Source organism: Molothrus aeneus, chromosome 2, assembly GCF_037042795.1.
Source record: "Molothrus aeneus isolate 106 chromosome 2, BPBGC_Maene_1.0, whole genome shotgun sequence".
Classification (NCBI taxonomy): domain Eukaryota; kingdom Metazoa; phylum Chordata; class Aves; order Passeriformes; family Icteridae; genus Molothrus; species Molothrus aeneus.
Window position 1 is genome coordinate 94,797,491 of NC_089647.1, and position 11,989 is coordinate 94,809,479.

Genomic DNA, 11,989 nt, shown 5'->3' on the forward strand with positions numbered 1-11,989 from the left:
GTTGCCACAACCAGGGTCATAGATCTTCAGCATGTGAAAATACCCCTCCAGGACAATCCATACTTTTAATCCCTGGTTTCAGAGACATTTAAAGGTTGTGTGTCTTTGTTGGTAAAATTTAGTTCTGTAGTAAGATCACAATGGTTCTACATTACGGTAAGAGAGGTCACTGGGAGGGATTAATGTACAGTGGCAGTGCTGCAATAGTCTGGGAAGAGTGAGTAGGTGTGCTCTGGAGGCAAATGCAGATACAGTTAGAAAGGAGTCAGTGGCAGTTTTTCAGGTGTTAAGATATTAGGGACAGTGCACCTGAAGAAGTGTCAGGTCACTGAAAAAATTAGGATGAGTTTATGCAACTTCCTGACCCATAGGAACCTTTAGTTAGCAGGGCGTGCTTCTCTTTGTCAGTCTTGCTCTCTTCTTTCATATCTTGTGTCTTATTTGACAGCCTATCTACACTGTAGCTTGCTACTGTGACCTCCTGCTTCCTTTGCCTGCTGCTGTGAGCTGCTTTGAGCCCTGCTCTCTAAGCCATATTTATAATAATAGAAGGTATTGTTGTAATGGAGAAATCATCAGAAGTCAGAAGAAAAGGTGATTTGAAAAGAGAAGCTATAAGAAAAAAATCAGGAAATCTGGAAAATACAGGGACTATGGAACTGCTAAACAAATTTGGACATGCTTATTAAATTTTCTTTGCTCTATCATTAGATCAGAATATGAGACAGTGGCATGCTGGCAGCAGATTTTCTGAGAGCTGTTACTGGGAACACCGTGCTTGCTCTGTGAAGGTCTGCAGGTGGAAAACTGAGCCTTGGCCTGAGATTTGGCTATTTGAAACTGCCATGAATGTCTGGGCAGAATATGCAGAATTACTGGACATGCCAAATAACAGAGCAAGTGCATACAAAATTATAGATAGTGCTAAGAGGAATGAAAAGATTCCACAGTTGGTTAAAGGAAATAATGTGAAAGATAGCCAAGCTTCACAGACATTTGGAGAAGAGGTTTAAGGCTCTTTTGGAGAACAGTGTCTTGCAGAGGCAGTGATGCTTAAGTTACCATATCAAAAAAAAATGCATGAAGAAATCATTGCATCTCAGTATGTAGCCATAAGAAACTCTTCACAAGCAGAGTGAAAAACTGTCTTGTGAAAAATATGAAACTTCTGTTGGTTCTTTTACTATAGATGGATAGATAAATAAAAGTTTAAAGACTGTTGGGATGAAGTTCAAGAAATTATATATATAAAACATCTTTAGCCTGCTATCTTCTACCCCAAGCAGAAATGTTTCAAAACGATAGCTTGTCCTTCCTTCCTTCCTTCCTTCCTTCCTTCCTTCCTTCCTTCCTTCCTTCCTTCCTTCCTTCCTTCCTTCCTTCCTTCCTTCCTTCCTTCCTTCCTTCCTTCCTTCCTTCCTTCCTTCCTTCCTTCCTTCCTTCCTTCCTTCCTTCCTTCCTTCCTTCCTTCCTCTTTTCTTTTCTTTTCTTTTCTTTTCTTTTCTTTTCTTTTCTTTTCTTTTCTTTTCTTTTCTTTTCTTTTCTTTTCTTTTCTTTTCTTTTCTTTTCTTTTCTTTTCTTTTCTTTTCTTTTCTCTTCTTTTCTTTTCTCTTCTTTTCTTTTCTCTTTTCTTTCTCACTCTGTGTTTCTCTTTAGCTCTCTCTTTCATTTTGTATTATTTCTTTTTCTTTTTTTAAGCTGAATGCAAGGGTCCTTTTTTTCCAGGATGTGTTTCTTTTTCTTTAAAAGTATAAATCACTTATCAGTGATTATTGCACAGACCTGAAAATGTTTCATATCTCTTCATACAACACAAACTACATAAACCAGGATGTTTCTAACATAAAAGGAATTAAACTACTATAGTTAAATAGTAAAATAGTATAAAATAAAATAGTAAAATAGTAAAAAAAAATAAACCAGGATGTTTCTAACATAAAAGGAATTAAACATTACAGTAAAATAGTAAATTAACAGAATCCCTAAAATCAGCAAGTATTCTAACATGGTAATCCTAAAAATCATATTTCTACAGAAGATTGAAAAGAAAGCAAATGAGGTATTTGACTTTTCCCTTTTTTCCAGAGAAAATAATATTTTTAGTTATAATATAGAAATAATAGATAATTATAATTTTAAAAATATTTACTCAAAATTAAAATATTACTTTGATTGAAAAATTTTTGTTGGAGGTTTTTCAGAGAAAAAAGGAAGTTAAAATACCTGCTTGAAAGATATGAGAAGTGCAATACTTTTCTATACTCTGTTTTGTCCCTGCCCTCCAAAAGAAGCAAATGAGACTAAGGAAAGAGAAAGAGAAAAAAAATTACACCATCCTTAGTATTAATGCATGAAAATAATGGAGAACATATTCAGCCAAAAAATTTTACAAACTTTTGTGATGTATTTATGAAACTTTCATCCTTATGAATTTTCATTTGACAAAATTTTCACTACCATTGGTGGTGCAGCTAGAAATAGCATCTAGGGTAAAAAAAAATCTTTCTTATTGTTTCTAAAATATCTTTTTCATAAACAATCCTTTCTCGTAAAACCCCATCATTCTTGTGATCATCATTTTGAATACATAAGAAATTAATTTCCATTGCAGGCTATAAAATATCTTCTCCCTTTTTCAGGCTGATCTTCAAAATGGTGTTATTATCTGGAAAAATATCAATAATTTCAGGTCACTGTCCTTTGAAAAATTTTCTCAGGTGACTGATGATCCATAGGTCAGAGAAGAACCTGTTCTAGCATAGGTTTTAAAGGGTAATGTTATCCTTAAAACCCCAATTCAGTTAATTTAGGACAAACATTATTTTCTAAAGGTTAGGAAAAATGCATGTTTTAAACAAGAGCTTTTAGTTTATCACAGAATACCGTGGACCTGAACAATAAAGTATCAACTGGTTAAAATATTTTTGTTTTGCAACTCAGAACACAATATATATTACACTGCTGGTAAAGTTTTATTTCAAAAATTTTTCTGTCCATGCATTGCTCTTTTTCACAGAAACAAATCTTCTGAAGGATTTTGTCAATTGAAAGATAAGTCATGGTTGCCTAAGCTCTATCCTAATAAAATGTCAAAATCCCTCAATTGTTGCTCTTTCTACTTCCTCTTGCTACCGTTGCATCTTTGCTTTGCCTACATGTACTAAGTATAAACATTATGTAAGATTCCACTCCCTTTATTTCTCTTCTCCAATGAAATTCTGGAAGCTAAGAATGCTCTGAAGAAACTAGTCCTGATCTGCTTCCTTGCAGCATAAGATTTTCATATTTCCTCTGGTTTTAGTACAAGCTTGAAGAACTTTGGACCAGGTTTTACTTTGTGCTCTTTTCTAGTCAAATAATTTTAATTTCTTCATCTTCTTCCTCGTTGGATAAGTTATTAGCTGTAAGTGAAACTGAATATGGGAATGAACAACTGGAGTGTGTCACCAGGATAGAGGTCTATCACTTATTGTGTGTGTGCAGAGTTGTGGATTTTGATGACGGTATTTCTGCACCTTGAACTGCACAGAGCTGCTGCCTTGTTATTCTATCACCTCAGGCATCATCTAAGTAGATTCAAACCTATTATAACCCTGCCACCATGAAAGAGAAGAAAATAAAATCAGATTTGATTGTTAGATTACTTTCAAAGAGGACACTTGGGCATATTTTATATTAATGTATTTATATAGAAGAAGAATATATTAAAAAACTTCCCTTGGAGGGAGAATCTTTTAAAATTCAGCTACTTTCATTATTACAGAAGAGAGCATCCATTTACTTCTGCAGAATAAACAGCAGTTCTATTTCTATGGCAAATTGTATCATCATAAGAAGATAACCCTGGTTCTTAGTGTTTTGAGTGCTACAGAGGTAATTTTTAGGGCTAGTTTAGGGCTGGCCTCCTCAAGGAGCTTGTTGACATGTACAAGCTTCATAACACTTTGCATAAATTGATTCTGTGTTCCACAGAATATTTTTGTGACTCTTGTGAATAATATGCCTATTGTAAAATGAATAATCTTTTTAAAGGTTAAGATTTCATTAATGTTGAATACACATTAAATTTTATGGTAAGGGAATCTTGATTTCAGATTTTATATACATATATATATATAGAGATATGTTTATGCATGTATATATTTGTTTAAATGCATCAATGAGTTGTAAAAACAACACAGATATTTTTAAGAGAAGGTCTAACAATTTTCTGTAAAGCCCACACAATTTCATTCATTTGCCAAGATCTGAATTTGATTGTATAGTAATAAATAATGTTTACCTCATCTTTGTGAAAAACATCTACTCAGACCCACTCACTTCAGTTATCTTTCACACATTTTTGAGTAGATACATTAAGTTATTTCCTTGATCTTTAGGTTAATTTCTCTTATGGCCAACCACTCACAGAGATCAAAAGTTTAAGTTGAATGTCCTTTCTCAAGGACATTTGATGCTTACTTTTATTCACAAAGGCACTTCAGTGGTGTAAAATGACAACTGCTCATGCAGGGAGGCTAAAAGAAATATGCTGTACACTTGAAAGCATGTTTAAAGATAATATTAAAACTAGTTTAAGCCTAGTTACATGAAATAAAATATCAGGTTATATTTCTACTTATTTTTACATATTCACATTCGTCGGTGTCAGAAAATACTCTTGTAACTTGCCTGACTCTCACTACAGTTTGCAGTACATTTCAATACAAAGTCTACGGAAAATCAAATATTATTTTACTAGAATATATATAAATGCCCACAAATATATACATAAGCACATAGGTAGCCCTAGAAACTAAATTTAAACAGAAAAAAAGGACAAATGCACTATATAATTGTTAAAAGTCCACAGATGGAAGTATTTATCAAAATATTAAAGTCTGAAGTCTAGGAGAGTTCTCAATTCACTCTTACAGAATGCTAAATAAGATTATCTTATGCGGAGCAGATTTCAATGATCAGCAAAACTGAGTTTGAAGGAGACCATCTGTGGCATTTTAGCCAAGTAAGATTGCATTGCCATAGCTAATAACAGGCTACTAACAAAATTTGCAAGGCCTCAGGAGTGAAACTTGTCAGGCTTGGTTTGCTTGAACTTTCCTTGATGTTTTTGGAGCTTTGATCTCATTTGGTTTGCCTTCAAGAAATTTTTCTTTTTAAAGATTGGGTAGCTATGACTACCATTTGTTTTATTTTTCATTATATTTACATAGAAAAAGTGTAGTAATAACAATGAGTAGTTATTCTGTGCCAATGAAATATTTATTCATATGGTAATGGTATTAGAGACAAAAACAGTATTGGAGACAGTATTAGAGAGGAAAACAGGCCTAGGTTGACAATAGAGAATTTGAAAAATGTAGAAAGAGGATACAGCATAGAAAAGTAAACCAGAGGGTGATAAGGAACACAGGCTGACACTGGAGGTGTTTGGTTAAAGAAATGCAGATCTAGAAGACCGACAAAACAAGTGTGAAAGTAAAAAAGACAATAAAGACTAAGTGTTGATTCATCAAATGAACCATAAATATAGTAAATTCAAGCAGTCAGTGATGTTAAAAATCACTGAAGAGAGAGTACATTGTAGAACCTTGTTTGAAAACAGACTCCAGTAAAAACATATAAGAAATTAGAAAACAGCAACAACAACAACAAAACAAACAAACAAACAAAAAAAACCAAAAAAACCCAAACTAACAGGGAGAAGAAGAAAGAAGATCTCAATTTCTCCCTTTACAGTGCAAGTGAAGGACCTGAAGCATGAATGACCTGCTTCAACCATTATTTATACCCCGCCCTCGCTCCCTGTGCCCTTGCTTGCTTGAGGAACATGGGTGCTCACAATCTCAGAGTACAAAGGGGTGTTGAAAAAGGGAACCATTACATATAATAATTTTAACAGCAATACTATTATATTATTATTATTATTATTATTATTATTATTATTATTATTATTATTATTATTATTATTATTGCAATTATTATGGCTGTGTTTTGTTTTTCTCTAATAGAATTATACTCCAGATTGAAATCTGAACTAACAAAATTTCTTTGATTAAGATTTACATAATGCTAAAAAGTCAGATACTTTGTGTTACATATAACCTATTCTTTCTTTTTGCTCATAACAACACTTTCTGCATAATGGAACTAGAATTCCTGAGACATATATTTTTATTTTGCATTTAACTTGCTGAAAGACTGCTTACTATGCAATTATACTAGGAGCAACCTGATGGGAATTACAGCAAACTTTCAGTAGATGAACTGGCATCAGGCAGTGCTTTTCACCTGTGATGACATGAATCAGACATTTTATGTAGAGAAAAAAACAAGAGAATTGTTTGAATAGGTATGTCTGCCTTATTGCTTTCAGTCAAGCATAAGAACTTTATGGTGTCATCTTACAGTTACATCTTATAGTACTTTATAGTAAAATAAAGGCTGATTATAATCAAAATACATAATTAGAGCCCACATTATGTTGTCAAAACACCTTAAAGATTATGCGCCAGGCAGTGTCTTGGAGAATGCTTCATTTAAGGAAAGACTTGCACTAATTGCTTCTTTCACTGAGCGTTCCTCAAAGTATTATTGAGGTGACCAGCAAGACCTCCTTTATTTTAAACAAGTTTGAATTGTACTCTTAATAAAGATTCATTCTAAGCAGAAATGCATGATACCAATTTATATTTAGTGTGTGTCCTGGTTCTGTCCAAGACAGGGTTAATTTTTGCAGTAGCAGGGAGAGGGCATGGTTATGACACAGAGCTTATTCCATACCACCTCATGTCATGGGGTAGGGAGAACAGATTTTCTTCTGAGAAGAAGGGGTTCTTTCTGGTTGAGTGAGTGAGCAGAGGGAGGCTTCTGCTATTGCCTGTTGTCTGAGGACATTTCATATTAATTAGTTTGGGTTTTTTAATACCTTCTGTCATTAGTATTATTGCTGTTGCTGTTTGTTTCCTTATCATATTGCTGTTTCCTGTAAATTGCTCTTACCCAAACCCATGATCTTTGCCTTTTGTGCCTTCAATTCCCCTCTCCAGTTCAGTCACAGGGAGGGGAGAGAGAGGAGCAATGCATGGTTTTAGTGGAAGTACTAAACTGGAGAGTATTATTTCTAAATTACAACAGTGTGGTACCCAGGAAGATCAGCAACTTCCCCCTCTAGAATCATAAAAACTATTTATAGATTCTCTGCTGCATCATCATGCTGCATCAAGTTGCAACTCGATGCTCCCATACTTTAACAGCAAAAGATACAAATGTTTATGCTACTACATCATTCCTAAGTGTCTGACTTTCAGAGTGCCTTACAGAGAAAAGTAAGCTTTCCTTTTCCATTTCCCAAAGTTGCTTGCATTTTGTTATATTTTAAATTAAATGTTATAGCACTATTTGGATGAGAATCATGGATGTGAGTCACCAAGTAATCACACAATTATTTGAAGTGGTACTTCTTATTAAAATAATTGTATCTGTTTGTTGGTCAAACCCTTAGCTCTGGATCAACGTATTGGATCAAACTCCTAACACTCAGCAACTTATGTTCTGGTACTTTAGGCCAGCCAATTCAATTAAAATGCTCCCATTATGTATGATTAAAAGTCCTCTGCAGACACTGAATATGCTTACTGCCTAGAGCTGACATTTTTAAATAAGGTATAGGTATTCTTTTATTTTCTTATTCCATTTATTGATATGATACATATTTTGGTGGTTGAATACCTTAAAACTTGCATACTCACATAAAAGAGATGAGTTTGTGTTTGCCACTGGAGGGGAACTATCCACAGACAGAATCTACGCAGTGTTGTGTGAAAAATCCATCTGGGGGCTGTTCAATTCTGCATGAAAGTGGATTGTCCAGCATCTGAAAAGATGGTGACAATTATTTGCTACCTGTATTCTTCTCCTTTCTCCATCTTAGTTAAACAACTATTTTATTATGCCTTTTGTTGTCTGGCCTTTTCATACTCAGAGCCAAAAAGAAGCCAACATCATCTCTCTCTTCCCTCACCCCAGTAAAGGACATCTGGTTTATTGAATTTTAAGTGATTTGTGTTTACTTACTGAAATAGAAGACATTGGAAAAGTGACCTTTTCACACACCAAGACCTCTCTGTTTAGTTTTAAATTTTCTGTTACCAGTATACAATACAAGAAGATAACATCCATAATATTGTCACCACATGCTGTCTTAAGTATAGAAAGTAAGAAGTATTGTAATAAACAACATTTTACATTCTTTAAGCTCAGAAACTTGACCAGTCATTTTTGAACTTTATTAGGACTCGTACAAGAAAGATAACTATATGCATCAAATGAGTGGATTATGACTCTTCAAAAGCTAAAGTTCATCTCTGCAATTAAATCAACTCTGACAAAAACAGCAGCTTTAGGAAAAGGTCATGCATGAGTGTTGAGAGGCTGCAATCCAAAGCATCTGAGATAAACAGCAAATTAACTGACTAAGGGCTTGTAAATCTAGTCCTTCCTGTATATCTGCTGACAAAATCAGGGTGTTATGACAAGGAATTTTTAAAATAAATTTGGAAAAGGAGCTAAATTACACAGGGTGTTATTTGCATTGCAGACACTTCATGGAAGTCTTGTTTGTCAATGACAAAAGTTCTATTATATTTTTCTTTCTACTTAAAAAAAAAAAAATCCAAATGTTAATGAAGGTGGAAATGGATCTTAATGTATTCAGTAACACAAAGAACAGGTTTTACAGAAGACAGCAACTTAAATGAGAAAAGATGAAATGTAAGATTACATTTTAAATAGAAGTGCAAGCTAAAAATCAGGACACAGTTGGGGCATTTAAAAACCTGGTATATTAAATCAAACTACAATAATTATCTTCAACAATACAGGATCAATTTTTTTTTTTACGGAATTAATTTTTGTTTTATAATTAGAATTTTTGTTACTCATTAAAATGCAGCAGAATTTCAGAGGAAAGCAAAAGAACACATTTTTCAACTTTCAAAAATGAAGAATCCTTCAAAAGATTTACATGGTCAGGTAAATCAGTAATAATGTGCACAAGAAGTAATAGGAGAAGTTTCTGGGGAAACTAGGATGCAAAACTGCTAGAGTACATACAGCCTCATTTCATCCAGTATTTTGCAGGACATGTACCATTATACAGCATAATATCTAGAATATAAATAATGAAGAATAAATTTTGCACACTGATGATAGACAGTGTGTGGGTATAATAACAAACAAACAAAAGAATCTAGAATCCTGTAAAAAAGGCAATATAAAAAAAAATGTTCACTTTTAGAATAAATCTACACCGATATGGTTAAAGAGGAAATCAGCAGAGGAAATGAGCAGCACCTGAGGTAAATCTTGCTTAGTTTTTCCCTTGCCACATTTATGTCACCTAAATATTTCCTGAAAAGTTAAACTTGTTCATTGTGTGGAGTGGTATGACATTTTGTGGTATGAGTTCAGCAGCTCTGCTGGAATACATTATTGGACTGACATTTCATTACCTGTCAGCTGACTCAGCATTTCAGTTTTTATAGCACTTTTTCATTTCCATTTATTTTGTCTTTATATAATGTGTCTCAACACATTGAAACATGCTCAAACTGTCAATATTTTATAGAGATTTATTTTGCTCTCAAAGTACAATGCTCTGTGGTGAACTTGTTCTTCTCATACTTCCTGCGGTTTGTAGCTAAAAATATACTAATTCTTAATATTACTATCAGATTTTTTAAATGTTGTCTTATATTATTCAGTCTTCTCTCAACCAGTTATACAGTTCGAGAGAAGGTGGGTGACCATTCTAGCTCTGACCAGAATCTGTTTTAAAATAATTAAAGAAAAAAAACCTCAATGATTAAAATAAGAGGAGCAATAGACAAAGAGAAATATGTGTCCCTTTTCTCTCTCTTCCCTACCCAACATCTCACTAAGTGTAGTAATGAATTGGACTTGTTAAGAATAAATGGGGACAATGGATGTGTTGTGAAACTTTAATTTCACTCCTTTCTTTAATCACTTTTCTTGATTTCTTAATAAGGGATAAATACCGTAAGATGAAACCTTAAACAGCTATTATCTTCCTTTGACTGGAACATCTGAATGGCTGGTATCAATCATACCAAATAAACAGATTTCTGACAGCTCGTAGGGAAAGTAATTCAGAGGTTATTCTTTCTGTAATTTTACATTTGATTTAGTATTTTCAGGACTTAATTTTTCTAATTTAAAAAAATGCAATGAAAAAAGCAAATAAAATTTTCAATAGAATATCAATACAACTAAAAAAAAACCCCCTCATTATCTAATTAATATTAAATCCAATTGTATAATTTTTCATGTAGTTTTGTAATTATATCCTGATAAAAGGTATATTTCTTACAATTTCCGAATCTCTCGAGCATGAGATATTTTCATTTAAAGCATAAGCTTTAAAAGAACAGCTATTCATGTACCTTGAAATTAGAAAGAGATTGTTTCTAGATTCATCTTTACAATCATTCCAAGAGAATCAAGGTCTCCCTGTGAAGCAAAGAAGGAACTGCATATCGCAGAATCATAGAATGGCTTGGATTGGAAGAGACCTTAAAGATTATCTAGTTCCAAGCCCCCTGAATGCATTTCTTCAATGTTCCAGTCCACCAGCTAGGACTGTTTATCAGACTGGGAGAAGCCAAAATTAGGGCTCTGATACAAAACACTGACAGCTGTTTACAGTTTACCTTTGCTAATAGATAAAAAGCAAGTGCTTAGCTATAAAACTGAAAGGTATAATTCTATGAGCCTTGTCTCATCGCCGTGTTGGAAGCTGTGCTCTGTCAGGCACAACACATGGTTTGTCAACCCATGTGGAAAAGGAAATCACAGGGCAGGCAGCTATAGCTGCTCACCATTTCTTGCACTTCAAGCTGTTCCTTGGATAAACTTACATGCCTTAAATATTTATCACTGATGCTTCTAGTTGGGAAACTGAAAAACCTTCACACAGGCTTTAATGTTTGTACATAATTTGCCATGTTATTTGTTGCTGCAGGAACTAATGAATTCTATAGAAATGGATTCAGTGCAACAACTTTATAACAAATTTATAATTTTCTGAAATTATCTGGACACATGGAGGATTGTTGCTATTTGCATTAGACTCAGGACAGAGTCTTCAACAAAATTTTTATCATTGATGGAGTAAGGTTGAAATAAATTTGTCTAATTACAAATAGTGCAAAGATAGATCTACTTAGAGGAGAGTGGGTAAATAAGATTGTCAAAAAGTATTTGTACAGAAAGTTTTTCTAGCAGAGGGAAGTAAAAGCCATTTTATGTGTCAGAAAGGAAAGGAAAACCTGCTGTATAAAGAACTAAATTCAGGTTTCTTGCTAAAGGAGTTCTAACCTTGCCTACAGATGCATGCTAATTTTCACTGTAATATCTATGCTGTATTGTTCCAATTTCATATTTGCTCCCTAATTATTTATTTTGACAGAGGTAAGAGCTTAAACAAGAGGAAGCAATGGTCTGTAAAATTACAGAATGTGGTTTTATTAATTTTAAGTGATCATGAACATAATTTATCAGAAATACTTGAGTGAAATCCTGAAATTAAGGTGCCATCTGCAAGACATTGCCTGAGCCTTATATTAAATCGTATTCATGGACAGTCATTGTGTTATGGGCCTTCTCAACAATATTACCTGTGAGTCTTTATTACTAAGTCCTAGCCAGAAGATACAGCAATATAATTTAGATTGCTACTTACATCTAATCTGTCCAGTGCTATCCCTTAACCTAAATTTCAGCCTACAGAATGCTATGGAGAAATTAATACATAAATGAAGTAGTTCTCTTGTACACTGTAGTGTAAAGCCAAAAATAATTTCAATCCTCAAAACCACCAATAAGCCAGGTCCAATATATTGTGAAACACAGGATTTAAACTTGTAGTTACCAACTTTGCTATTATGAAGGCTGTGTAATAGCTGTATTT

General features: G+C 33.6%; 1 long non-coding RNA gene across 1 annotated transcript; it reads right to left on the reverse strand.

The window, feature by feature from the left end:
• Positions 1-1,706: 1,706 nt before the first annotated feature.
• Positions 1,707-7,771, reverse strand: LOC136571267 (uncharacterized). Its single transcript, XR_010785692.1, has 3 exons — positions 7,752-7,771; positions 2,224-2,300; positions 1,707-1,740 (listed from the first exon to the last, which is right to left on the reverse strand). It is a non-coding gene; the product is annotated as an uncharacterized lncRNA (long non-coding RNA).
• Positions 7,772-11,989: the final 4,218 nt, after the last annotated feature.